We start from the raw sequence: 27,567 nt of genomic DNA, 5'->3' as shown, positions 1-27,567 counted from the left end.
TCTGATAGATGTCCCTAGTGAAGGGGGACATGAAAAATAAAGCAAAGCACTTCACAGCTTTTCATATCAATCACATGCCAAGACTGGTTTAAAGAAACAAGGTTAACAGTACCAAAATCAAACTGGTGGAAAGTATATGGTTCAAAGAAAGCAAAACTTGAACTGCTCATTTAAACACCATTACCTTGTACCTTAAAACAGACCTGCCATCTACATTATGTTATTATAGAATGGTTTGGGTCAGAAGGGGCTTTTAAAGATCATCTAGTCCAAGCCCCCTCCATGGGTAGGGACACTTTCCACTTTATCAAAGTGGAAGGCTCAAAGCCCTGTTCAACCTGTTCAACCTGACCTTGAACACTTCCAATGACGGGGAATTATCTCACCTGATTAAAGCTTTACTTCAGAAGAAAACCGAGAATTCAACACTCTAATTTTAGAGACCATGTAGGTATGAAAAAATTGAATTTTTTCTAGCATGTTAAAACAAAGGGCAAAATTTTCAGTGTACAGGTAGGTTGTCATCCTGCACTTGAGATCAGCTTTGTTTCCTCCAAAGGACTGTTCCTGATATTTTTATAGGATATGGTTTGTGTTAAAATATTTAGCAGTGCTTTAATAATCATCTATGTCCAATCCTATCTACAGAGGAAACTTGCTTTTTCTCTCCAGACTGCATTCAGAAATACCAAAAAACACACCCCAAGTTGATAACAATTACGGAGGAGCAGTGAGGAAGACTGACTAGCTATTTCTACATTATATTAAAGCTGTGTTTAAGTTCTCTTGATGGAAGAGTTAATTCCTACTGCTCTCTGGGCTGGAAATCAGATGCCACGTAGGATCTGGATTTGATGGAAATGAGTTTGATATCTATTTTTATCATCATCACTGACTTAACAATGAGAACCAAATTTTGGAGACATTCCTGTGAAAATGCCATGATTCAGAAAATAGCTTAACACACCAAGACAAACATTACTTAGGTCTAATCACAAGTTATACCACACAACTCCCACACTCACTTAGGCCTAAAGCAAGAGTTGTTGAACTCCTTTAAGGTTCCCCCTCCCACGCACCATTAGATCTCCCCCATCCCTCCCCCTCACCCTTGAATACAGACTCACAACCTTACTTAACCACGACCTACTAAGCCTGCTACTTTCAATTTTGCCCACTGTCTCCTCAGCTGCCTGGACTGCGGGCTCAAAGGGGAGCAGGCAGCAACCCCACATGCAGACGGTGGCTGATCAGCCCTGAGGCTGATACGGCTTAATGTCATAGTCAGTAACCTGAGTGACAGCACAGAATTAACCCCCTGTGAGTTTATGGGTGACAGCAATTCAGGGGAAAAGCTCAGTACACTGCAGGGCTGCCATTCTGAAGACCCTCAGCAATCTCAAGAAAAGGACAGACAAAAACATTGCAAAGCTCAACAAAAGTGAGTTAATCCCTGTTCACCTGGCATGGCTTGACCCTGTCCACAGGAGCAGTCTGGTGCTCGCTGACCGGAAAGAAGCTTTGTAGAAATAGACCCAGTGGACAGGAAGTTTAACATAAACCAGCAGTATACACTTGTGGCAGAGGCTGCTCTGTCCTGGACCAGGTGTAGCCAGCAGGTTGTGGGAAGTTATTGTTCTTATTTTTTGGCATTTGTGAGGCCACTGTACTCCTTGCCTCCCAGTAAAAGAGATCCGGACAAACTGGAGTGAGTCCAGGGAACCACCAAGACAGGGAACTGAAGCATGAATGTGAGGAGAGGCTGAGAAAACTGACTTTGTTAACCTAGAAAAGAGAAGACTAAGAAGAGATCTAACTGCATCTTCTGCTACCTGACAGGTGGTCAGGAAAAGACAGATAGCCGCTTCTCAGAGGTGTACACAGACAGAACAAAAGGCAAGAGACATAAGCTACAGCATTGTGGAAATTCTGATTAGACATGTGGGCACAATACTGTACTTTTGGTTCCATACATCTTACCTATGGAGGATATTAACCTTCAGGAATGCACACATTATATTTTAATATAATTAAAATTGTTAAACTGTGAAACATTAGGACCTAGAACTTTAAAAATCGCCCTAATCTTAAGCCTTTCCTCAAAACAAGTTGATTTGAGAAACTTCCTCAAGAGCTCCCAAAACATTTTAGTAATTAAAACTGTAATTTTTTTCCTAAAGTCTCTGTGATAAGATACTGACAAAGAACTGTAACATTCATGCCATTCATCATTTATCATTTGGGTGGAGGTAAAACCAACTTCACCCTAAATATTCTATCTGAGCTATGGCCTAAAAATAGAAAATATTTGAACAAAAATTTCTTACACCAATAAATTACAAGTACCACAGGTCTGTAACATGAAACAAAATCTATCATCATGAAAACAAACCCAGTATTTATATAATTTACAAAGTCCATATTTTATTCTGATAATTAAGACTGTTCTTCATTAAAAACAAACAGAGAAAAAACCCCCTACTTCTCCATAATAAATTCATTGAAGTTTAATTTAGACACTGCACAGATAAGGAACTGCTCTTCAGACACATATGGACTTCCAAAATCAAATTTATTCTGCCTACAAAGCAATAATACCTCTACAAGTCAATACTCTTCTTGGGCTTTTTTTGGAGTGAAGTAAAAATAAAATATGTTGCCAGTAAAAATCTAGTTGTCCTATTTCAGTTTTGCACAGACTTCATAGCATCACAGACGCAAAGCAAATGTACAGCATGTGTGAAAGAGATGGAAACAGAAAGGAGGACAGAAAGGGATAATATGGAACAGGAGAGAGATACAGCCCAAGTGGGGCACTACAGAAGAAATGAACTTAAGCTTTGAAAGAGTTGAGTGAATGACAGTATGCTCAATGATAACGTACAGAAAAATGCGAAGGAATGTAGTGAAAGGATACAAATACAAATCAGTTCATACAGTTTGGTCTTATTAATCTGCAAGAGTAATGCAGTGCCATCATATGCTTTCCACCTTGACAGGTTTCTCCCCACCCCCACCTAAGCCCACAGCTTTGCACTGCTTGCTCATTACTGATGCCAATGGCATTTCTGCTCAAATTTCAGGAGAGCATCCAAAACTGGAAAACAAAGGGGATAATAAAGCTTGTTTTTAATAAATTTCAGACAGTAATCGAGATTTTTATTGTCAGGAAAATATTTCTTAAAATCTCAACAGGTGAACAATAAGCAGTCCTCCTTGAAATGGAGCATCACATCAGTATACAAAATGAAGTAAGATGGAAAAAATGTACTCTCACATCTACCAGAGATAATTGCATCGAAAATACATTGCAACTGCATCATAAACCCATGCAAAAGAATTATGCCCTTCCAAACGAAGTGGATGAAGGAAACCGTCTCTTGCCCAAGCAAACACAAGGACTCATTTAAATGAAGGTATATGACTTTGGCTGTCTCTTGTTTGCCTAAGTTAGCATTGTAACTAAAGCCATGAAAGCAAGGAAAATAGTTATGAGCAGAAGGATGTAAAAGATAACCTAAATTTACATGTTGACATGAAAATACTAGTCTTTTTGGCAGCTTTTAAATACTATTAATATGTTATTGTTCAATAGCTAAGTAGAATTTCTCAATATAGAGCATTATGTAAAGGTGTGATGATTCAGTTTCCATCAGTACCAGCACATGTTGCAACAGACACATGCCATGATAAAAGAAAATGAAGGAAAATGATGATGTGTCTCAGGAATTTAGTCAAAAATAACTTCTTTCAAACATCCCACCGTTTGCTGAGATGGCAAAGATGGCTGACTCTTCGCTGAATCAGTCCTTGAAGGAAGGCAGTAGAGATGTTGGTTCATTTGTGAGTTTTAATTCATTATGCTAATGGTTGATGACCTAATTCTTGAATACTTTACATCTGGATAAAGGTATACACAGACAGTTACAGACTTAAAGGTCTACAAGTCTACAATTACCACACTGAACTAGCTACTTCTAATTGCACTTCATTTTTCTCTTTTTAATGAGATATCATTTTTATCATTATTTTTGCACTAATATGTGCATCCAAAAATGTCAGATTGCACACGAGAGAACAGGGGTCACTTCTAACATACACTTGTAAATGTAAGGAGATACTTTAAGATCAGTAGTGCTGCAGTGCTGTAAAATCGAACTAATAAATAAAGCCATGCTATCTAGGCCCCTGGATAAAGGGGAATACTACTTTTTTCTTTACTATATATATAAGCTGCAAATATTTCTTTCATATTCCTCTCTCCTTATGGGTCTCTCCTGACTCTTTTCAACACCCACCATTCACCCCTTTCATACTTACACCTTCAGGAAAACACTTCTGCAAAAGCAGAACTGCATTTTCTTTAGTATTAGCTACATTAACTCCCTCGGTACTCTAGAATACATGTAATTTTTGTCTTTAATAAATGCATATTTAATTCCTCTCACCTCTCCCTGCAGATTCAATAACTTCCTGCAACTGGCTGCAGATTTACTTGTTTTTATCATCTTTATAGTCAACAGATAAGTTGACAATAGCTGCAGAGGCTATAAATCACACAGGTTTTATGTATCTCTGATACTTTGTGGGAGAACAAATTGAACCTTGTGTTACCCAAAGTGCTTCTGCAGACAACTTGAACATAATCACAAAATTTTAAAACCTGATGAAATACATCTTATCTCCTACAGTAAAGCCTTTCTGAAATTTAGAAATCAGCCTATGGCAGAAATCTGTCCAGTCTGCTCTTGCCAATTCTTATAGCAATAATAAAACTTATCAACAGTACTAAAAAGATAGGCAAGAAAAGAATGTTGTTTGAAAGCCAAACTGAATGTAACTGTTCATATTTCAAGTACTTGCATTTAAAGTTAGCCTTTGCAGGTGTCTGTCTTTTGGCCTTCCAATACAACTACAAAAGTATTTAACAGCATTTGGCTCGGATGATGCTTTAATACCTTCTATCTTGTATGATTTGGATGTAAACAGAAAGCAGCTTTAAATCTTTCTTGTCACCTCCACATTCATCGCAACTTGATAAAAAAGTGTACTGTTATTATAATGTTTAGCTGTATGTGCACTAACGAGGACACAAGGTAGGTAGGTATGGCCAGTCTTCGCGAACGAAGATTTGGGAAAGGTCATTACCTTTCGAGCCTGCGCAGTGGATTTTTTAGGTGAGACCCAGTGTGCACTGAACTGAGCCCACCCTTTAATCCTGAGGTTCAACTACCGGGGCTGAGCGAAGATCGGACAGTGGCAGCGAGGTCCTCAGGACGTAGGTTTGTTTAGAGTGACCTTCTCTTAGATGGATTGCCTTACAGGGCTGACGAGCTCCATCTGCCCGGGGTCCCTGACCGGGAATCGAACCCGGGCCGCGGTGGTGAAAGCGCCGCATCCTAACCACTAGACCACCAGGGGGCCCAACAAGGACACAAGGACACTGAAGGAAATACCACATCCCTGACCCAACCCACCCCACAGGAGCTACTCTGTAGTGTTCACCACAGCCCCCAAAACCGAGAAGTCACACACCCAAGTAAGTGCCCAGCTACGAACACCAGTGAAAGGGAATTGGAAGAGTGTCCTGGCACAGCTGCTCCTCAAACATGGAACAAAAGGGAACAATCGCCGAATGTACACACCATGTCTGCCTTTGGACAGCTGTGGCACATACCCGGTCTGCTACCTGCAAAAATTCTCTGACAATCTAAAAGAACAGTTCTGATTCATCACTACTAGTCTATGATCTTGCATGTACACTGACCATGACTTTCTCCACAGAAAACACTCTTATATTGTTAAAATTAGGAAGCACATACAAGTACAAAGGTTGAGAGTTACCATGGATTAAAGATTTCATAAAATGGTACATGTCTTCTCAAAATTATTTAATATTGACATAAACAGATGACACAGCTATTCTTCTATTATTTTGAAACAGATAAAAATGAAAAGCTAAGTCTTCTCAGATATGGTACTGATGAAACATTTGAGTTCTACTGTCATTAATGCCACAGAGATCAAAATTAAAAATCAGTATTTTTGGTAGCAGAGTTCAAAATAATGAGCTAAATGCTAAAAATATAAATCACTTTTTTTTAAAGTTTGCACATCCAGGGAAGCAACCAGTTAAGTTCAAGCAAGTCTTTCAGTTGTTAAAGGCACAAATTGTTAACAGATGGGTGAAAACATTTAATTTAGAGAATAGCTGTTATTAAATAATTTTCTTTGTAGAATTTCATAATTATCTATGAGCCAATTATTATTACCTACATCTGTCAGCCAATTGTATCTAATAATTAACACAAAAACGTTTAACGGACAGAAAAGTGCACTGCTTGAAGGATAAAAGATGTTTAGCAATTTAGTACTTAAAAATAAAACTGAGAAAACATACAGACTCATTGTGTACTCATATGATTCTAGCATAATTTTTATTACAGTTCCTCTAATTCTAAATAATATTTAGTCTGATAACAGATTTTTCTCAAGCCTCACAAAGCATAATTTGTGGAATTTACTGCTGATAGTCATGAATCATTTCAAGATCAGGAAAGAAACAGAATCTTCTCTAAAAGTAATATTACTATTGTTTAAAGTAAACACCTCTTCCTTCAGGGGAAAAAAATCAAGGGAAAAGCAATTTCCCAATAGAATATACTGAACTTTCTTACAGGAGCACAATCCTGAAGTAAAGAAATCACTGTATGCAGCAGCAACTTTGTGTTGTGAACCTGCCACCCAACGGTTTCATTCAACTCCTTTTAGGACTTGTAATGGAAGGGGCTGACTATTCTTTATGTCTCTTTGCTCTTCCCACAGCATTCATGATTCTATACACCTCCATCACATTTCTCTCTCAGCCATTTTAAACTCATTTATAGGTGATGGCCACTAACAGTTGATTGATCTCTCCACCCTCACATTATTGGAGGAGTGTTTGCCATGTATTTTTCATTGGATCATCTTGGGGGTAGCAAGTCATGGATTTACCAGATGCTACATAACTACTTCTCTGACACAAGAATCCCAACAGAGAGTTTCTGGTAGACAGCAGGCATGCCAGTAGCAGTGCAGTGCTGAGCCTGACCCTGAGCCTTAGTGACTCTAAACACCATGCAAGGAAAGAGAAACAAAGAAAACCAACAAAAGTTTGTGAGTATTCTATCAAATAAAACTTTTGATTCAATTAATCGATTTTATGACCTTCTTTGCCATTTTATTTGCAAACTAAGTATGTGAAAAGGGACATTTTTTTAGAAAAAAATACACAAGAAAAGCATTGCAACATGAGCATTTGTAGAAATACATGAACTCTTGGATACTTTGGGGGTATGGCCTAAAATTACTTTTTGTACATTGGAACTCGTAAGGAAAAAAAAAAGGGTTAAAATAAAAGAAAAATCAGAAACAGCCATACAGGGAAAAGTTAGAAGCCCTAAAGTTGGAAGTACATCACACAGAGACACATGTGAGATGCCTCACTTGTGTGGACAGAGATGGTCAGAAAGTAGAGAGCAATAATAGTTGCTCTAGGATACTGGCTCCCCAAACCCAACTTCCACTAAAGCAGCCAGAGCCACCAGTAACCAGCCAGTTACGAAGGCTGGCTTGACTTCAAGAGAAGCAGCTATGCTAACCTAACCTATGCAATGCCCTTTAGAAAAGGAAGCAGTTTAGTTTTGAAGACACTGGTGTACTTACTGGATTGCTGAAATAGTGAGAAAGTGGCAAACACAAAGCATCAGAAGAGCCTTAAGGTCTAACTACTCCAAAAGCATCAGCAAGACACAACAGCACACTGGGGTTCAACACTGGTCAGTCATTCTCAGTACAAAAAGCTTTTTGCAAGGCCTGAGAGCCTGAAATACTGAAAAATTCCAGCTAATGAAGATCTTAAATGAACATTTTCTCAGTACTTGGATCACAGCAAACCCTGCACTGCGGCAGGGTAAGGAGGCAGGTGACAGCACCACAAGTGGAGGCAGCAGAGGCACAGGGAGCTCACAGCAGGACTCCTCCCACAGTGCAAACTCTATTGCATCACTACTCTATATCTCTTTCTGTTTTCTGATCCAATTAAAGTCATTGCAAGTAATTAAAAAGGCAAGACTAGTTGACTGCATTTCCAGAGACATTACACAGAACATATCTGTAAATAAAACGGCTTATTAGGACTGGCTGCAGAGACGCTCGTGCTAGTGGTACCCTTCAAGAGGCACAGTCATCCATCAGATTGTAAACTCTGGGTCCTCCTGTGACACCCAGCACAGTTACCTGGGGCTGCTGGGACAGCTCCCATGGAACTCAGCTCCTTCACTCTCCAAGGGCAAGCACTGAAGAGGGAATAAAGCTCTAGGACCACAAGAGTACAAGTATTCCAGGTTTAACAGAATTTCCATTTCATTTACACAAAGGAATGGAAAGTGTAGCCTCAGCAATGCACTGGCTTTTTTATAAATCCATGTATTTATGCTGTCATAAATGAGAATTCAAAATTAAATGCATTTTATAAGACATTTCAGTAACTGTTTGGAAGCAGCTATTGCTTTCTATTTAAAGAAAAAATATATTTTAATTATGTCATATTATGTTATGAAATAATTTTGGAGGAAAAAGCAAGTAAGGCCTATTTGTCATGAACTGGATGAAAACTGGACTTCAATATGTCAAACCTTCCCAGAAAGCAACAATTACAAGTTTCATCTAACTCTCCTGAAGATTCATTTTCAACCACAAAGTTAATTATGTTTGATCTGACTTCAGCAAGTAGCATTAGGGATCAAGGCAAATTGCTGGAGTAAGGGGAAATCAGACAGGTCTTCAAAGTCATTCTAGGTAAGACAGAGCACTCCTTAGGAACATCAGGCTTCAATAATAAAATTTTGTATTTGATAACAGGAAATAGGAAAATAATTTCATTGGCTTATTTAGAGAATGCCAGTTTTCCATCTTCTCATGTACAACAAGTAGTGGCTTGTAAGTAGAAAGGAAAATAAAAAAGGGGTAGAGGGGTGGGTATTTACAAATAATCATTCAAAATTCATACACTACAAGAAATGACAGAAAAGTTTTGTATTAAGTCTGTTGCAGGGATAAAATAAGCAGAACACAATTCCCATTTTAGAAATACAATGAGGTGAGAAAACTGAAATTGAATATCAAAGGTCCCAAAGCAACTAAGAGGAGGGATGTCTGTCTGGCCTCACAGAAGGAATCGTGTTAATTTAATAAAATGCATAAACCACCAGAAGTACATTTCTGAGATAAATAAAAAACAGAAAAAGAAAAAAATCCTTGGTCTGATAAAGTAGAACATTTCAGAGTATCTCCCCATGCTTCATGTATGTCTTTGAGGACCCATATTTTGGGAGTTTAATGACTGTTTGCATGCATGTTCTGCTGTCATGGTTTGAGATAGTCCCCAAAAATCCAATTCCCTAGTCTAAGCCCCCTCCCACATCTCAACCTAATATGAGATGGGTTTTTCCAGACAAAACACACCCAGACTCCAAGTGGGGAAAGGGAATATATTACAATGACTGTACAAATAAATACCATCAATACATTATACACACGATCACAATATCTCTACCATGACATATAGTATTTACAATGGATCAGATCTCTTCTCTCCTCCAAATAAAAGTCCAGGAGGGAAAGAAGGACAGATCCCTTCCAGTCCTTAAGCAGCAGCATCTTCTAAGGCAGCAGTCTGTCTTCTTCACATGCATGCAGCAGCTGATAGCTGGATTTCTGCCAGCACTCACGAGGGAGGTATCCAAGCTCCCTCGGCCCCATTGCCTCCAACCGAGGGGTCTTCCGTGGGCTTCGTTCACCCCAGACAAGGTCGTTTCACCACAGTCATATCACGAAGACACAGGGGAGTCTTTGTGACGGTCTGGTATCTCCAGGAGACTCAAGCTCCTTGCAGGGCCTCTGTGCCCTGTTCTCAGGCTGCCACCGTGGCAGCAGTGTGAGGGGGGAGCCAAGGTCAACTCCCCCCACATTCCATCTGGCCATCCCGGTCCAGCTCCGGGACGTCTTTTGAGCTTCTTAGCTCCTCTCTCTCTCCGGTGCTGCATGTCTAAAACTCTTCTCCAAAATAGGAGTCCATCTCCCTCTTTTCTCAGAGGGATCTCAAAGGAGTTTGGGGGGTCTGGTATCAGTTCTTACCCCAAGACTCTGTAGCTCTGCTGTTGGCTCTCTCTCTCTCCCTTTCCAGGAGTCCTTTCTGCGATGCTGCATGTCTCTGTTGCTTCTCCGGTTCAGGTCTTATCTGTCCTGGCTCTGTGCCACTGTTTCTCTGGTCAGTGCCAGCTGCTGCTCTGCGCCCATGGAGAAAAACATCTCCCGGCATAACTACAGGTACTTAGCCCAGTCTAAGACTGTTCCAAGTCTCTGCAATCCCCCCAGCCGGGGCTGGGAGGGGGCCAGAGGCCCCAAGGGGCTCAGAGCCTCTACCTCGTGGCTCTACAACATGGCCACCTCTCCTCCAACAACAAAAACTACAACTTGTCTCTGCCGGTGAGCTTGTGATATGTTTACATTTTTGCAGGAGCGCAGATTGGACAAATCTCAAGTGTTACCACCCCTGGGGGTTACCACTTCTCAGCCTCTGGGGGAAAAACCAATGTCCAAACCACCACATCTGCCTTCCACCTGTGCTCTCCACCTAACCATTCATATTGCTGTGAGTCTCAGCCTCCCTTACCCTCTGCCAAGTAAAACTGGTAAATTTGGTGCATAATCAGGAAAGAGGAAGCAGAGGATGAAGAGAGGGAGAGAGACCTAACCCCCATTTCTTTCCCTAGAAAATGACTGAGAAGAGAAACATCAGCAACAATTGTGTCAAGAGTTAAAAAATTAGTCAGTCTTCAAGAAACCACGGCACAGTTCTAAGTTTTTTAAAACAACGTTGGTATGTCTATTTTACTTTGTTTCTCTATTTCTGAACTTCTACAGAACCCTTGCTCTGCATTCCCCAGGTTTTCAGAAGTTCTGAGAATTAAATAGGATCTTTAAAGTTCAGGTTCTCAAACTTTATCTTGATAATAGCATCTAAAAATTTGGAATTACGTACAATCTAATTAGCATGAGATTTTTCAATCTCATTGCTACAAGCCAGCAATAGCTGTGGAGTCACAGTACTGTCTTACTCTTTCCAAAGAACACATAGCACCTGAGACAGATCTTCAAAGGATTTTTTTTTCAAAAAACAGGGGCACAGTGTGAGAAGTCTGGGCCTGACAACAAAGGACGCTATAGTATCCCCACTTGGAAGTGACATGCTTTATGAAGAAAGATTAAGGAGCTGTTTTTCAGCTACACTTCTCTCACTACCTCCTCCTAAAAGTGATCACTTTGCTGGCTCCCCTCCAGCAAGGGCTTGAGAGGAATCAAAGGATGAGAACTGCAGAGAGAGCCTGCAGGCAGAGGTATGACAGAGAGCATCTTAATGGGGAAGAAACTGCAGACCAGAGATTTCTCTCGTGTAAGGGAAAACATGGTGGAGATACTGCAAGGACTTGAGACTTACTGGACACTAGACGTATAATAAATTACAGGATTCTCCTACTCCCTTTCACACAGTGAGGATAGGAATTAAAACCCCCCAAAATCTGCATACACATTTTAGCAGCATTTCAGCAAATCACAGATCCAAAAAACTTCAAACCCTCTTCTGTTAAAAGGATTTTGTTTTGCAAATGTGTTTAGAAATTGATAACTACCTGACTCATCACCACAGAAGAGTTATTTAATGGTGTAGTACTAGTCACCTGTTATCAGTGGTGTCCTTTGAACCTGTTTTGAGACTACAGAGCACAACATAAATCTGCCACAGCTTTTTGGCACTTCCTGCCAAGTACTTGCTCATACTCTGCAAAATTATGCAGACTATTAACCTGACATAAATTTTAAGAGTCTGGGTCTTCCCAAAGAACATGCAGAGGGCAGACTCATAAAAGTTCTTAACAGCAGAGACCAGGACCAAAACGGACAAAGAAGAACCATTAAAACCTCCACCTGAATTCAGGCACAGCAGTGCTGTGCAATTGCTGTACAAGGAAATGAACTGAAATAGTCCATGAAAAACAAAACACCTTAATAACTCTACAAAATGTCTCTTTGAAGAGACATCATATGCTTCATTATATCTGAGCATCTACAGCAGTGAAAGCATAGCTCATTCTCAATTTAGAAATAAATTTACGAGATAATCCTAAATATTTCAGTATGAAACAGCACATGAACCTTAACAAACTTTATGTTCAGCACAAGGTTCCCACAAGATTCAAAAGTAGTTATCATAAGATTTATACTAAGTCAAATATAAATGTAAATATTTCTAAGGACTCTTAGCTTCTAGTTTCGATTTAATTATTTTATAGACTTGCTTAATATGTTATTGCTTAATATGCTTAAAATGTTTTGACTAGTTCAGTCAATGTTGAACAAAGAGAACAGGAGTGCAAATGACTTAAGAAAACTGTTCTTCATCTGGAAACAGTTTTCCAACACACAGTGATAGGTTTTCTGCCCATCTGTTAAACCAGTCCTATCAAATTGTTTTGAGGACAAAAAAGGGGGATAGAAAAAAGGATTCACAGTATTCATTATGACTCACCCAGAATTTTTCACTAGCTTTGCTTACTAAGTGTAACACAGTTATTCTATGTTCTATTCTTAATATATATTAAATCCACCTCTAGATAACAAACTTTTCTTACTGCACCATAACTGTGATGAAGTGAAAGGTCTACATTTTTACGTCAGCAAAAAGCAAAAGTGCACAAAAGGGTTTTTGCTGGTGTAATGTATCCTATTTAATTCCAGAGCTAACACAGGCTGACTTGGCAAAAATTTCATTTACGCCACTACATGTATGCTGAAAGGACTACCTGGAAGAGCCATGCCAGCAAAACTTTTTTAATGTAGACCAGACCTAAACTACCCAGGCACCTCAGCACTGACAGAGCACAACATTGGCATATTCACCAGTGGGGCTCTGTAAGAGGCACCTATTTTGATTTCCAGGTAGCCCCTCAAGCACACCCCACCAGGTAGACGGCAAGATGAGAATTAAGAATGATGCTGTCACACAGCAAGCAGTGCATGGGCTGCTGCTCAGAAAAAGTCTATTATAAGCAAACTGATCTTCAGCACAGTTCACACTGCAATCAAACTGCTGTGCTGTGAATTAGTATTTCCCCAAACAACAACAGTGACAATGAAAGGGAACACATATAACAAAAACAAACTACTGGACAATACCTGACATTTTGAAAGAGAGATACTGAGTCTGTGCAACTTTCTCAAGTAGGTCAGATGATTTAAGGTGGGACACTTGTCTACAGACAGTTACCTGGTTTTGGAGATGAGCTATTTTCATCTTAATGGCAGCTAAAGTACAGATAACCCGTAAATGAACCCAGTATGTCAAAAACAATATCCTAGCAAGTGAAAATATTCAAACCCAATTCAAACTACTCCATTTAATGATTGTATAGGTCTCATAAAACGAAAGTACATTAAATAAGCAAAAAAGATCAATATGACTAACAAGCATCTGCCTACTGATCAAGGAAGGAAACTTCCTTGATGCTTTACTCCAATTCACTGCTTCTGCTCACACAGCAGGGCTCCTCTCCATGAGTCCCTTACACCCTGACCCAGTGACTATACAAACTGCCACTCTCTTTTGTTCTTCTCTCATCCCATAAGTTTTGAAAATAGTATTAATACTTATATTAGATGTACCATACTTATACTGTTTTATGACATCAAGACATCATTATAAATTCAAAAAGTAACAATAGGTGCTTGGTGTATGGATGAAGAATGGAATTGTAAATCAGCTTCTGACAGACAGGGTATTTTGTGCTGCAAAAACAACTAATGAGGAATTATATAAGAGTTTCAAAAATACAGGACAAGGAAATCACAATAAAAATTAGGGGTGTTCAAGAAAAAATTATACCACAATTTCTTCAACATATTATGTTCACGAAAGACTTCCAGCTCAAATATGAAGATAGTTGGAAGGCTTGGGATGGAATAAACTCTACAAAAGAGGACAACAAAGATGAAACCATTCTTTACAAGGAAAAAGTTGCTCTGCCATTGACTCTTATCATTCCACTTGCTTAGTGTTTGTCTTTTTATCTCTTACTTGATTTTTTTTCTTAAAATGTATTTTAAGACTTCAGAATTCACCAACAGAATTTAACAGTATTAATACAGCTATGCTTTATCAGACTTGTAATCTTACTTTAAAAAATCAAATTAGTTTACTACCTTTTGTTAAACTCTTTCCATTTGTAGTTACAGAAATTAATGACAAAGGGTGAAAAAAGGAAGATACATGCTTTGTTCGCAAAATGGCTCTGCTCAATTCTTGTCTGAGTCCATGTAAAATTCATTTCTTTAATTTTCTCATTCACATTTAGAAAAATGTATTTAAAATCATAACAGATACCATGGCAATCTCAATCCACAGCATGCACATCACCTCATATCTATGTGCAGTGTTAAAGAATGCTATCACAACAGAGATAAAGCAAAATTTAATTGCAAAAAATTATTTCCAGGAAATCTGATTAGATTGCAGATTGTCCTTTTTACTCGTTATGTCCCATAGCATTAGTCAAAAATTATTCTGTCATAAGCAAATGTTCAACTGGCCCAGGTTAAGAGTCACTCCATTTACTCTTTCTGAGTTGTGTCATAAGGTCAGCTTTTTCTCACCCCTCTGGAATTTGCCAAGTCTTCAGAGACCTCCAGGGGAACCAGGGAACAGTAATGACTCACACACTTACTTGTACATAATCTGACCTTAATACAGATTTTAAGAAAGGGAAGATACTGAGATCCGGTACCAGACCCAAGTCTCTTGTGATTCAGTTCCACACCAGTTTATGCTAACAATTTGAATTCCAGCTGCCATGGCTCTCTCCCTTCCTCATCTCCCAGGCATGTCATCTCCTTCCCTCCTCTACACCCACACATGCATTCTCCTGAAGGTGACCCCTCTAGCTTTCAGCCATCATTCAGCATAAGCGCCTCGCTCCCCTGGATACATGTTCATCAGCACCTATGCAAGGAACAAGTACCTGTGCGTGGCAGAGATGCAAGGAGAAAAGAATCACAGAAGAACAATTTGTATCAGTTAACCAGAGACTGAAGTCAATCTTAATTCCACTGTGTGTATGAAGCTCGACATTAAAGCAATAAAATACAGAACTCTGTAAAATTTTGGTTTGTACTGACATCAAGTTTTCACCATGTTAGTCAGCAGTTAGCATCTATTCTGATTTCCATTTACTCAGTAACTAATTAGCACTAATTAGCATATGCCTAGAACATATAAAGAAGTTAATGCACAAATTAGTTGTGGCAAAAGCACTGAAAAATTTCAAATCAGAAGTGGAAATTCTTTAGAAAACAGAATTGAACAAAGTAACAAACTTGGAAGAAAAAGTGTCAGATTATCTGGTATTGAAACAAATACCTTCAGTAAGGGTAAACTGTGAGTGGGAAAAGTAAAGGAACTTTTAAATGGAAATTAGACAAATTCAGATTATTCAGATAATACTTGTTATCAGTCTTCTTCAATTGCTCGATCACTGCCCTTCACAAAAGTAGCTTAGGTGGATCCTATGTATATTCATAGTAATTCACTTACCTAATTCAGCTATTTGCTCATGTTTTAGAGGGAGAGGGATTTATTACTTGGCAAAGGAGAGGGATAATGCTTCACTGTTTTACCAGCCAGAGAAGAGCAGAAGTCCGTAACCCCTGGAGCACTCCTGGTCTGTGGAGCAATGATGTAGTGCTCACTTGGTGCCAGGAGAGCAAAGTTCTCACCAGCCTGTGCCCAGTCCTACACTCAGCACTGCAGCTTTACTTGCCTCTGTAGGTGTGCAGATTATTAAACGATCCACGTGTACAGATCTCATTAGAATTAGGCCTCCTATGTTCCTAACTGCTCTTAAGAAACTATCCAATACTTGTGTATTGATTCAAAGTATTGATTCAGTACAGTTTAACATGCTGGTTGAAGAGTAAAAACAAAACCAAGCACCATCCCCTTCCCTGGGAAGCTTGGGGTTTTTTTAACATGTATAGCTTTAGTTCAAATCCAGGTTTCTCCAAGCAGATAAAAGCCTTTACTAATCAGTAAAGGCTATGTTTGGTAAATGTGAACATTACAGATAAGTATTCTGGTGAAATAATCTTCTTAAATTCTCTAAAAATGTATTATTCAACCAAAGAGGATTCCTTTCCCCACTCCAATTACATGTAACTAAAACAGGTGACTTTTTTTTACTCCAATATTTTATTATGGGGGTGGGAGAGGAGGGAGAAAGAGACTTCTATGGAGAACAGGTCAGGAGTAACACTACTGGCCATGAAGGTGAGTGCAAAGGCAAGAGAACATGACAGACATCGGGACATGGCAGAAAGGATGACAAGAACATCAGGTAAATAGCAAGAACCACCACCAAGAAATGGAATATAAAACTTTGAAAATTACAGTAGACGCCCATTACAGAATAATTTTAATGAACTTGCAAAGACAGCATTTCAGACTAATTTAACCAAGGAAAACTAAATGAAATCTCTCTGAAACAAAATAGGCTATACAGATGGAAGTCTAGTACTGTGGGTTTTACCTCTGGGAGTTGCAGCCTGCACAAGATTCTATTCTTTCATTACAAATCTGTTGTGTGGGGGGCGGAGGAGGAGTAACTGTGTTACAGGGATAAAAAGAATAGCACAATTGTTGTAAGAACATCTAGTTTTCTCTATGTATTTCTATCCATCACAATCATTCTTCAGCTTCACATCTATTTTTCCTCCTTACCTTACCCTATACTGTGTCAGTAAAGAATATTTTAATGCTCTATAAATAACAGTCCCTGAACAGGACATCACTAATTCATTAGTGATGATCATTAAACAGCATTCGTTTTAAGAGAACACAGAAAACAAAGAACGCTGATCAAGCTCCATCAGGAGAGAGAGGAGGACAGGCAGGAATAGCAGCTGTGCTCTAGCTCAGATTGGATTCGTGTTGGCAGAACTGTGAAATAAAGCCTGCAACATATTGTGCCTTTATCAAACCTGCTTTCCCAATAAAAGGCATCCAAGGAATTTAATGCTTATGTTTTGCTTTTCATAGGTTATTTTACTTAGGATGGTTTGTGTACAACTGAATTTATAAAAGTCCAAGATGCATTTATTTAGACATGCTGCTCCTTCGAACAGTGCCATCTCACAGCCTCATTCATCTCAGTATCTAAAAGTGCTTCATAAACGCCAATTGAACAGATGCCACGAATCTGAAAAACATTACTGCCTGAAAATTTTAAGCTATCTGACTTGGTTACAATACTATGTTTTATTACAAAGTAAAAAAGGCCAGTGCAAGGGGGAAAGTGTAATTTAAACTATACATTTAACAGCATTTTGCATGTATCAATTTTATTAATACATTTTTCACAGTCAATCATGCAAAAGTCAAGTTCCTCCCTTGCCAAGGAAAAAACCCTAAAAACTAAATAAAAAGTCCCAAAAATTTCTTTAAAATTTTTAAAAAAATTCTATGAGAGATATAAAACCCCCTAAAATTCAAACAATTACAGAGGTATTTGTAAGACACAGATGTGAAAAAAAAGATCCTTTTTATTTTCAAAGAAATGTGAAAATTAATATTTAGGATTACATTATACAGAAATTAATGTACATTTTGTACACCAATCAAATGAAAAAATTGTTGTTTTATTTCAATCTCTCATTTCTGGGCACAGAATACAAAAAAAGGAAGAAAAACCTAAAGAAAGAAAGGACAGAGAAATGTGTAGGAAGATCTCAAAGCACATAAATATAGTGTTGTTCTTTGTGTTCCCTTGTAGAAAGTACAAAAGTAGGTCACCTGTTATGTGTTACAACACAGCAATGTAAACCAAATTCTGTTTTGAGTACCTTGATGGAGAGAATCTTTTTGAGTATAACATTACATAATACATTGGTGCAACTACCTCAACCTGCCTTAAATAAGTAGCACTTCAGAATTTGCGAAACCGGTGAACCAAAACTTTCACAGCTCAGACTTTCAAACCTGAAACTGGGGCTAGAAACAGAAGCTCGATCACAGAAACTTCAGGAGTTCAATGGCTTGTTATTTTCCAAGCAAGAATTCAGAGAACTTCCCTAGGAGTGGGATCACTGCACTCGTGCCTTCTCAAGTGGGATCACTTATCCAGGGAAACTGAGCAGCATAACTATTTTCCTTCTACAGGTATGTATACCAGTTCTTCTTTCCATCTACCCTTTCTCTGAATCAGCCTCATAACCCTGATTTCTGTGCTGCTGTAGAACAGTAGACCATTATTTTATAAATAAAGCTTCAGATCAAAAAGAAAAAAAAGTGTCATTCACTGCAATTCACAGATGGGTGAAAGGGTTGCAGTAATGTTCCAAGGCAGAATTGCGTTTTCTTTTTGCTTTTCTTAGATTCTGTCTGAACCTAAGCAAGCTGCCAATTTATTTAACGCATCCACAAATGAAGGTAAAAAAGGATTTGTCCAAGACGACATATAGTTATAATAAACATAAAGCAGAAACTGTCAGATATCTTTGCCTATTGAATTCCCTTGGACATTAAAAATAAACTTCTCCAGACCCAAAAATGGTCTAATTGATTCAAAATCCAGCCTGGTATGTTCAGTCTGAGAACCAGATCACTCTACTTATAACTCAATGCATAACTATTTTCACTGCAAGTGTGGCATAACAGTATGACAGAAACTTTAAATAAAGAAAATTCTACCACAGATCCGATTTATTCACATTTTGCACACACCAATAAGAGAATTACCTGCAATACTTACTTTTTTACTAGAAAGTCAACATCATGCTTTACATTTCACCAGAGAGATGTGTGTGCCTTGGTAATACAGATAGGAGCAGTATTCATTATATTCACAATGGCAGAATTATAATTTTGTCTCTTGTATTACCATGAGCAACTACAAAAGCAGGTTTTTAAGCTTGAGGCAGACAGCAGAGAATTCATTCTAGTAATTATGGGTACTAGTGCAATAATTAATATTTTTTGATGTATCAAAGATCATATCTAGATTATAAACAGAAAGGAGAGCATGACTTCAACACCACTTCTTCAGTCATGCTTACTTTAACATAAGTTCAAGCAAGGAAAGCCTAAATAGAGTCAGAGAAAATATAATGTTTTCAGATAATTTTAAAACCATGTGCAACTACACAGAATGGTTTACATTCAGATGTTTCCTTCTTCAAGTATGAGTAAAGTGCTACTCTGTAGGTAATGATGAAGGACAGTCTACATTTCAAACAAGTTAATATTTAATAAATAATGAAAGAGAAATTTTATGTGAGTTTCATGGACTGTTAATTTTTTTCTTAACAACTGTAACTGTAAGAGATCCTTTGAGCGGTGGAAATTTTTCCCTTACTGCCATTTTCTCCACAAAGGTGGTGGGGTACCATGGAGATTTGTATATTTCATTATTATTAAGGGAGAATTACTTAAAACTAGTTCTAGTACATTCTGTTTAAAATCTTGTCTTGAAGTTGCAGTATTTGAGTCTACCCAGATTCTGTTTTTCACAGTAGTTTTTCCTCAGGTCTTTAAAGCTGTATATTTACACAGCCAATGATGCTCACCTTTTAAACAGTTAAGGAAAGGAAAGCACCACATTCAGATGCAATTGCTACAGCACTTTCTCATGAGATTTAAAAGAGCATTTGATGCATGAAGCTTGAAAGTGAAATGATTTTTCCTACTACTTTTCATTCAACATGCAAGGTTGCAGTTTGTAAAATTGCTCAAACACAATAGAGACTGCATTTTTTTAATAACTTTTAGAAGACAGCACTTGCCTACAGTTCCCATCTCTGGATCTTACAGCATTTTTGGCTATGATTTTAAGCATTTATATAAAGGGAAGAAGTTGAACACCAAGTAACTTGTCCAAGTAACAAGTTCACATTTAAACCCAGTTACCACACGAGGCCTGTGAACAGTGTTGTAACAGAAGCATCATTCTTTGTCTCCTAACTAACACTGTCCTGGGATTTTGTCCAATGATTCATCCATGCCCAGCCGATTAATTAATTTTTCCCCAGGTTTTTTTTTCCTTTGACTTATTTCTACCCATGAAAAATGGAGAGTTATGAAGTCTATCAAAGTGGGAAAGGTGAAGAAAAGAACTTTCTTACGCTTTCAACTATGTAATTTTTTTAAACTTTAGGAACCGTCTTGGTTACACAAGTGAAAATCCCAAATCACGAAGAATTACTTTAATGAAAGGGTGGTCAGGCATTGGAACAGGCCAGGGAGGTAGTAAAGTCACCATCCCTGGAAGTGTTCAAGAAACAACCAGACGTGGCACTTAGTGCTGGAGCTTAGCTGATATGGTCTTGGACTTGATGATCTTGGAGGTCTTTTCCAATCTTAATGATTCTATGATATTATTTCAGATTAAAAACATAAAAAGACAGGAATGACATTACTTCATTTGTACAAAAATCTGAATTTCAGCAGAGATTGATTCTAGTATTGTAAATAGATTTGTGTCTGTCTTTTCTCCTTCCCAATCCTCACACAGATAACGATACTACTTCTGACACATTTAAGCAGAAGAAATGCCAAAAGAAAGACTTTGCTAGTTGGAAGAGAGGAGAAAAATTATCACCACTGTGCAAATAAATAAAACCAGAGTCAAAATCCACTCAAACTATGGCTTGAACTTATTTTTCCATTGCCATTGCAGCAGGCCCATCCTTGGAGAAAAGCTCATTTTGGAAAGCCTCTGGGCTAAGGGTAAATTATCTTAAATTCAGCATTCCTTCTTGGTACCTTTTTGCAAGTAGGATTCCACTTTGGAGAATGCATTATGCACTGGAGAATCTCCATTAGCAGAATGCAACACTTATACTGTTTCTGTTGTCAGAAAGAGTGTAAATTCATACCACTTCTAGAGAATTAAGTCAATTTTATAAATATTATATACTTTTTTACAGGATAACAAGTCTGTGCACACTGTTCAGCCGTACAAGTCAGCCCCGCAGTGAGCGCTGCCTGTCAGTGGCAGTGGTGACAGCAGTTTTAATCAAGTCAATCAATCACAGATTTCCTCAAGAGCAACCCAGAGTGTTTTGTGCCAGCTGAATCAGCACCCCAAAATCCCAGGTTTGGTAGAGGATCCAGAACAGTGCTGAGAAGGCCTTGGGAGGTGGACACAGCAGACATTTTGAGCAGCCCAGTATTTATCACCTAAACTGAACAGCAAAGAATGGGGTACTGCAAGTAAAACTACTTGGATACAATTTTCTCCTCTCACAAGCAGCATAACAGAATTTCCTCATTAAAAGCTCAAATATCATTCAAATATCAAAACAAATAAATAAATGACTAACTCAGTAGGAATTCAAAAGACAAAAGGCAGTCAAAGGAATACATTTTTTCAGAGGGTAAAACAATAGCTGCCTGGCTGCTATCTAGAGCCTCAAAGAACAGGCTGGCCCAATCTATGACCTGCTCAGTGTTCACAGCTTTAACATCTAACAAGCACTTCCTAGATAATAGTAATCAGTGGAGATTAGAAGCTATACATTAATCTGTGAATGCACAATATTTCTCAAACGAGAAACCAGAATCTTGTATTATTTTGCAGGTGCTAAAATTACTTAAAAATAATAAATAAAAGCTCAAGCTAAAAAATTCAACTACATTCAAATTTATTTCTAACTGCTACTATTATTCCACTGTGTCAGTAACCAATAATGCTATCCCAGAGTAGAATATTACTGCCAATTTTACAAGCAAAAAATAAAAATAGCTTTTGCCAGAATTAAAACTGCATTTCTTCCCATTTATTTATTCATTCAACAGATGCATTAGCCAAGATTCTGCACAAAAACAGAATATTAAATTATATCAGCTGGATGTATTTCTAAAAAGAATCTAAAAAATTAAAAACATTAGTGATTTGGTGAATTCATTTCTTCATCATCTACGACTAGCAGCTCTCGGCAATCTTAAAACATACTTTGAAAATACAGACGCTTTCAGGCAAGCACAGAAAGAGAAAAATAAACTTTGCATCGTAATCACAGATTTAAACAAAGATTTAAAATTACAGATTAGCAATTTTATGTGGACTCTCTACAGTCCACAGTTCTCTCTGCAGCTGCTGGTCCATGAAATTTTTGGGATCAATCCCATTTGCATTCTCATTTCTTTGTGTTGTGGATGTGCAAATCTACTCAAGGCAATTTTGTGCCTAGCTGATCACAGGATGCTATCCAGCAAATTGCCATACATGGCAATCGTACCCAACGGAATTACAGTGTGATACCAAAGTGAAGAAATATTGATATTGCTGAAGAATTTTTTCAAAACCCCAAAAACTTAAAGCAAGGTTTACAAGTCAAGCTCTTAGCAGTTTTGTACAAAAGCGATCATAAAATTCAACACTCTTAGTCCATTTATAGAAAAAGATCATTAAAAAAATGATCTATATGAAGCCTATATAAAGAAATCTGAAGGGCAGCTCAGTCACCCTTACGGCAATTCTCACAACTTCCCTGTCCTTGCGTGAGACTCCTTTAGTTCTCATCAAATATTCATGCTACTAACTCCATGCCTGGCTCATCCTAAATAAGCGTCTTTTCTTCTTCCTCCTGCCACATCACACAAACATGTAAGATACAGGTGGTATTGGGAAGGATAAGAGAAGCAGAAATGCACCAAAATACAAAGCAACTACATAATAATGAAAAGGTTTTTTCAGGATGGCATAACCCAAAGTACCAAACATAAAAGCACTATAACCAGTTTGTTCCATTTGTTTAACATATAGGTCCTATATGTTTATAGGTTTTGTTTATCAAGTATGTTTACCCTTAAATTACTAATTGATGGTGGAAGCAACAACTCCCCAAAGTCAAAATCCAGGTGAAATATTCTCCTAACAGGTTTCTATATTTTTGTCCTGTGTTTAATAATCTTCCATGCATACTGCAAGGCCTGTTTCCTTAGAGATGTGGGACGGGAGGGTTTAATTTCAAAAAGCTGGATGATGAAGTAGAGAATTCTATAGTGTTTCATCAATACGTTTTTTAAAATCTCATCAATTATTTGCATGTTCTGGAGGTTTGTTTCGCTCTCCTACCCCCCTTCCAATGCAGTTGAGGGCTTAAAGCAATTTAGATAGAAGTAAAGTTAGTATAAGAAATAATTTATATTCTGACTTTGCCAATACATTACTTTACTTTAGAAAAAATAAATTAATGTCTTGAGAGATAGATACATGAACTATTTTTCCACTCAAAACCCAATTCTCTCCTTATTACTCCAAAGCATTGCCTTGGCTTAACTTTCTTTGTCTAGTCAGACATAAAAAATCTGTGCTTAAAGACCTGCTAAGAGAATAAATGTGGAAAATTTCTATAGTCTGTGCATTCTTCAAAAAGAAATTGGTCGTGTATTATAGAGACTGGATAGATTCATGAAATACAGACAGACTTTCCAGACCTGCCCTAGGCTTCTAGCACATAACTGAACTGTTTTTCTACAAAACAGAATAATGTGAAGAGAAACTATGAAGCAGATACAGGATGCTCAGGCACTGCGGTCAAGGACATTGGACAAGCAGCTAAAATCCTTAGTTTAAATGTTAATCCACTATCTCTAACTGTCCATATAAATTTGCTCTAGATTAAGGGTACTGAATACAAACAAAACTTCTGTGTCTAATATCAATCTTTATTGCCACAAAGTACACTGCAATAGCTGCTTTGCCTACAGGCTTCAAGATTACTGAGAGTGGCTTTTATACTCTCACAAACTGTCTGAAGTACTTGCTATCATCACAGCCTGTAACATTTATCAGGGTATGCATTTAACTGAGAGCCATGGAGTCCTTACATACAGATGCACTCAAAAACCACCAGAAAATCCCCATTGAAGTATTCTGCCCTAGACCTGTATTGCCTATTGTAATTATGCCAGCTTAAAGATTTTGGAGTGGGAGTGTTAAATAGGGTATTAGCAAGAATCCAATAAATAGGTAGATGCCTAGAATTTTTTGATGGCGGTGAACAAAATAAGTTTCTGGCGAATATATGAAAAAATTGCAGGGAAAAAAATAATTGCCCTGGTGGGGGGGAACAGCAAAGGCTGGCTGAGTTTTTCTTTCTTCTTCAAGAGCAAGACAGCGGAAAAGGTATTACAACATTAAACAACTTTAAAGAAAACCATTTCCAATCTAACCATCAGCAATCTTAAAATAGTAACCACTTTCAAAGGGCAGACTCTCCTTTCCTTTCATTCTTTCCTCACATTAAAACTAATCTGCTTGATTAATAAGAGAAATAATGTTCTCCATGAGCTGTCTCTCAGACGGAGTAATTTCTCACTGGGCACCATATCTACTGTGGAAAGAATGAGAACTAGAAAAGACCTCTACTTGTATCAGAACAGCAATTTCTTTTTTAGAAAGACAGCATGGTAACAGGCAGAGTCAGTATGTAATAACTCACGTGGTTTTCCTGTTGATCGGTTGTTTCAGTTGCTATATTCCATCTTCCACTGTTCCTCCAGGAGCTCCTAACCAAAGCTATCAATTTGAAGAGTTGCCAGCCTACCTAGTAATAGTGAAGCTTCTCACCTTGAAAGGTACAAGAAATAATGCAAATCATTCTTCCTCCTTCTTACTCCAACTACACTTCATAGCTCCTATCACTGCAACTCATTTTACCTATACGTTTTAATTCATTACACAGACCATCAGTGAAGGCTGATGAAGAATTTGACAAGTTTTTTCTCCATAAACGTATTTGTTCATCATCCATCAGTGTAATAAAAATGTGACACTTTCAACCACTTTCAATTTCTCGGGATTTTATTAGCAAAACAAAATGTAGGCTTCAAGCCTAATGACTGCAAAGCCACTTCCAGGCATCAACCACATACAAACCAAAACAGTATTTCCTTTCTCAGACATACCACTGACACTACTGCTCTCAGCCTTCTCCCAAAAAACAGCAAATGAAAGCATTTTTCATACAAGCTCTGGTTTGCTTCAGTATTACAGTAAGTGATTTCAAAGACAACAATTATGCAGTGAAGTTAAAAATACTTTAGAAGATGGAAAAAACCCGAAACTATGGTTTAGGCACAAAAACCCTTGATATTTGAAAGGCTTCACAGACAAAATTAGCTCTTCATATGCATGCATATGCATGCATTTTAACATAGTTTAGGTATTTATGTTAGACTCTAGAGCTACAATATATATGTTTTTAAAAACCCCAGAAAATATGATGGGTATTATATTTCTCTTTCACTTATTCACTGAAGAAAATAAGAGGTATTTTTCAATAATCAATTAAAAAAATTAAACTATGTTATGGATACAGATTATGAAAAGGACTGAACCCAAACAAGAGAGGAAGAAAGAAAATAAACTGAACATGATACCAACATAAATCTCAATTTAGATCAATATGCACATCAATCCAGTACTTTTTTAGCAGAGTAAATGTGAATCCAACACACTGCACTAACTTAGTTCACCTCTATCAGACTGATGTGAACAACTTCCTACATTTGAACTGGATGCAGGGGCTGACACGGTTTTAACCACTTAGATCTGTCATTCACAAGAAGAAAGGGAATCTAACTACCATCCATAGATTTTATTTTGTTGTCAGAAGAAAGCAAAGTATGCTCCTGTCACTGCAATTATGTGGAAACATGCAGAGTTACTGTGTGTGGTCACTGAACTTTGATTTTAAGGGTAGTAAGCCTACTGGATCTTTTTCACATGGTTTTTGTAGCTCTTCAAACCAAACCAGCCAAGGAGCTGAGCAAAACTGCAATGTATAAAGTCACCCTAGTAGTAAACCTGACACTGTGGGTGATCTTAACAAACTTAAAGGGACAAAATTTATGTGATACCTCTTCATGTTGTGTTCACTCTTTACTAAGGGGCAATTTAGATCATAAGACCTGTCTCTTAATTTCAGCTAGAAGAATTGTCACTACTAGGCATGCCATCTGAACAGTTTGACTTAATTAAAAGAAAATGGTACTCCCTTCCAATTTTAAAAAATTACTAGAAGCAAAGTCCATCCAAGATCTCTGATGAACAACTACAGAAAACCCTCGTCTTTTGTCACTTTGTTTTAAATTAGCAATTCCACATAAGGGAATTGCTGTTACAGCAGGAAGGTTTGTAACCCAACCCCTGCATCAGGGGACTGTAACGGGGTATCTAGTGCTGCTCCAGCTGCCCATCCCACGTACTTGGCTAGGCATGACAATCACAGCAACAAGGATATCTGATGGAGAATTCTGAAACAGATCCTGAAGTTTAAACTCTGCATTTTAAGCTCAGCTACCAGTGAATCCAGTGCACTATAATAAGCCAGGCAGAAAGCTTACTGACATGTCTATATCGATGTTGATCTGCGATGCACTAGCACAGAGCTGTCAGGAGCTACGACTTGGAGACACAGCCACACAGCAGCAGGGAATAATACCAAAACCTTCTTCCAACATACAAAATATCTTGATGAAAGCAAGGAAAGCAACCATCTGGGACTTCAAACCACAAGGCAATACTTCCTCATTCTACAGCCACACAGGGTAAGGACTCCAGCTCCAGCACATTCCAGCTACCGTGCTAAACTACTTTCTAACTTTGGGAATCAATGTTCTTTCAGGCACACTTGCACAAGCTCATACAATGCAAGCAGGTGGCTTTTTTCTTTGTATGTTCAAAGCAATGCAAATTATATGATGCCAGAACTTCCAAAAGCCTTTCCATAATATGGAAACCCTCACTAGAACTCAGTAGCAATTGCCAACTTAGAGCTAAGAATATTTTACAAAAACAGAAATCTCTCAAATTCTCAGAGTAGTCAAAGCAGAATTTTAATGAAGGAAAAACTAAATTCACAGCAATATTACAATTTTTAAAGAAAATGAAAAAAACCTTCAATTTTACAGTTAGTTAAACTTTTGCCAATAACTACTACGAGATGCAGCACCGTTAACTATGAATGTTTATACTAGAGGACAAATCACCTCCATGGGGAAAAGCTGGAGTCAGACTGATGTTATTTTAATTACTATTAAATTTACCAGCCATATTTTCTTCCTGAGAATAACTGAGAATACTTTTTTTTTCTTTTCACTGAAATAACTGTGCAATAATACACCAAGACTATGATTTAGCTATATCACTTCACCAAATTTATTGTTATGATATGAAAAGGATACTTTCTCTACATATGAATGATTTTGCAATTGGTTGAATTGCACTGGTTTTGCAATTCTTCTTTGGTATCACCTTGTTGTGCAAAACTAAAAGAAGATACAGTTTCAGTCTAAATAGCTAAAGGGCATTCTGTAACTTACACATTTCCTCATGAGTACAGAACCTTCCAGTGCTGAAAAGGTCAACAGCTGAACTAACATGGAATACTACTGAACAAATAACCTATGCC

The 27,567-nt window shown here is 37.9% G+C and overlaps 1 protein-coding gene and 1 non-coding gene across 2 annotated transcripts in view; both read right to left on the bottom strand.

Annotated features, from left to right (window-relative positions):
- Window positions 1-27,567, bottom strand: part of COG5 (component of oligomeric golgi complex 5) — a 181,769-nt gene that overhangs the window by 112,401 nt on the left and 41,801 nt on the right. The gene's annotated exons all lie outside the window — the stretch shown is intronic.
- On the bottom strand, window positions 5,350-5,421 carry TRNAE-UUC. The gene has a single exon. It is a non-coding gene; the product is annotated as a tRNA-Glu (tRNA).

This window comes from Lepidothrix coronata, unplaced genomic scaffold (assembly GCF_001604755.1).
Source record: "Lepidothrix coronata isolate B3197 unplaced genomic scaffold, Lepidothrix_coronata-1.0 Scaffold32, whole genome shotgun sequence".
In the NCBI taxonomy this organism is placed as follows: domain Eukaryota; kingdom Metazoa; phylum Chordata; class Aves; order Passeriformes; family Pipridae; genus Lepidothrix; species Lepidothrix coronata.
Note: the sequence above shows the minus strand (reverse complement) of the source record. Positions and strands in the feature narration are given on the sequence as shown.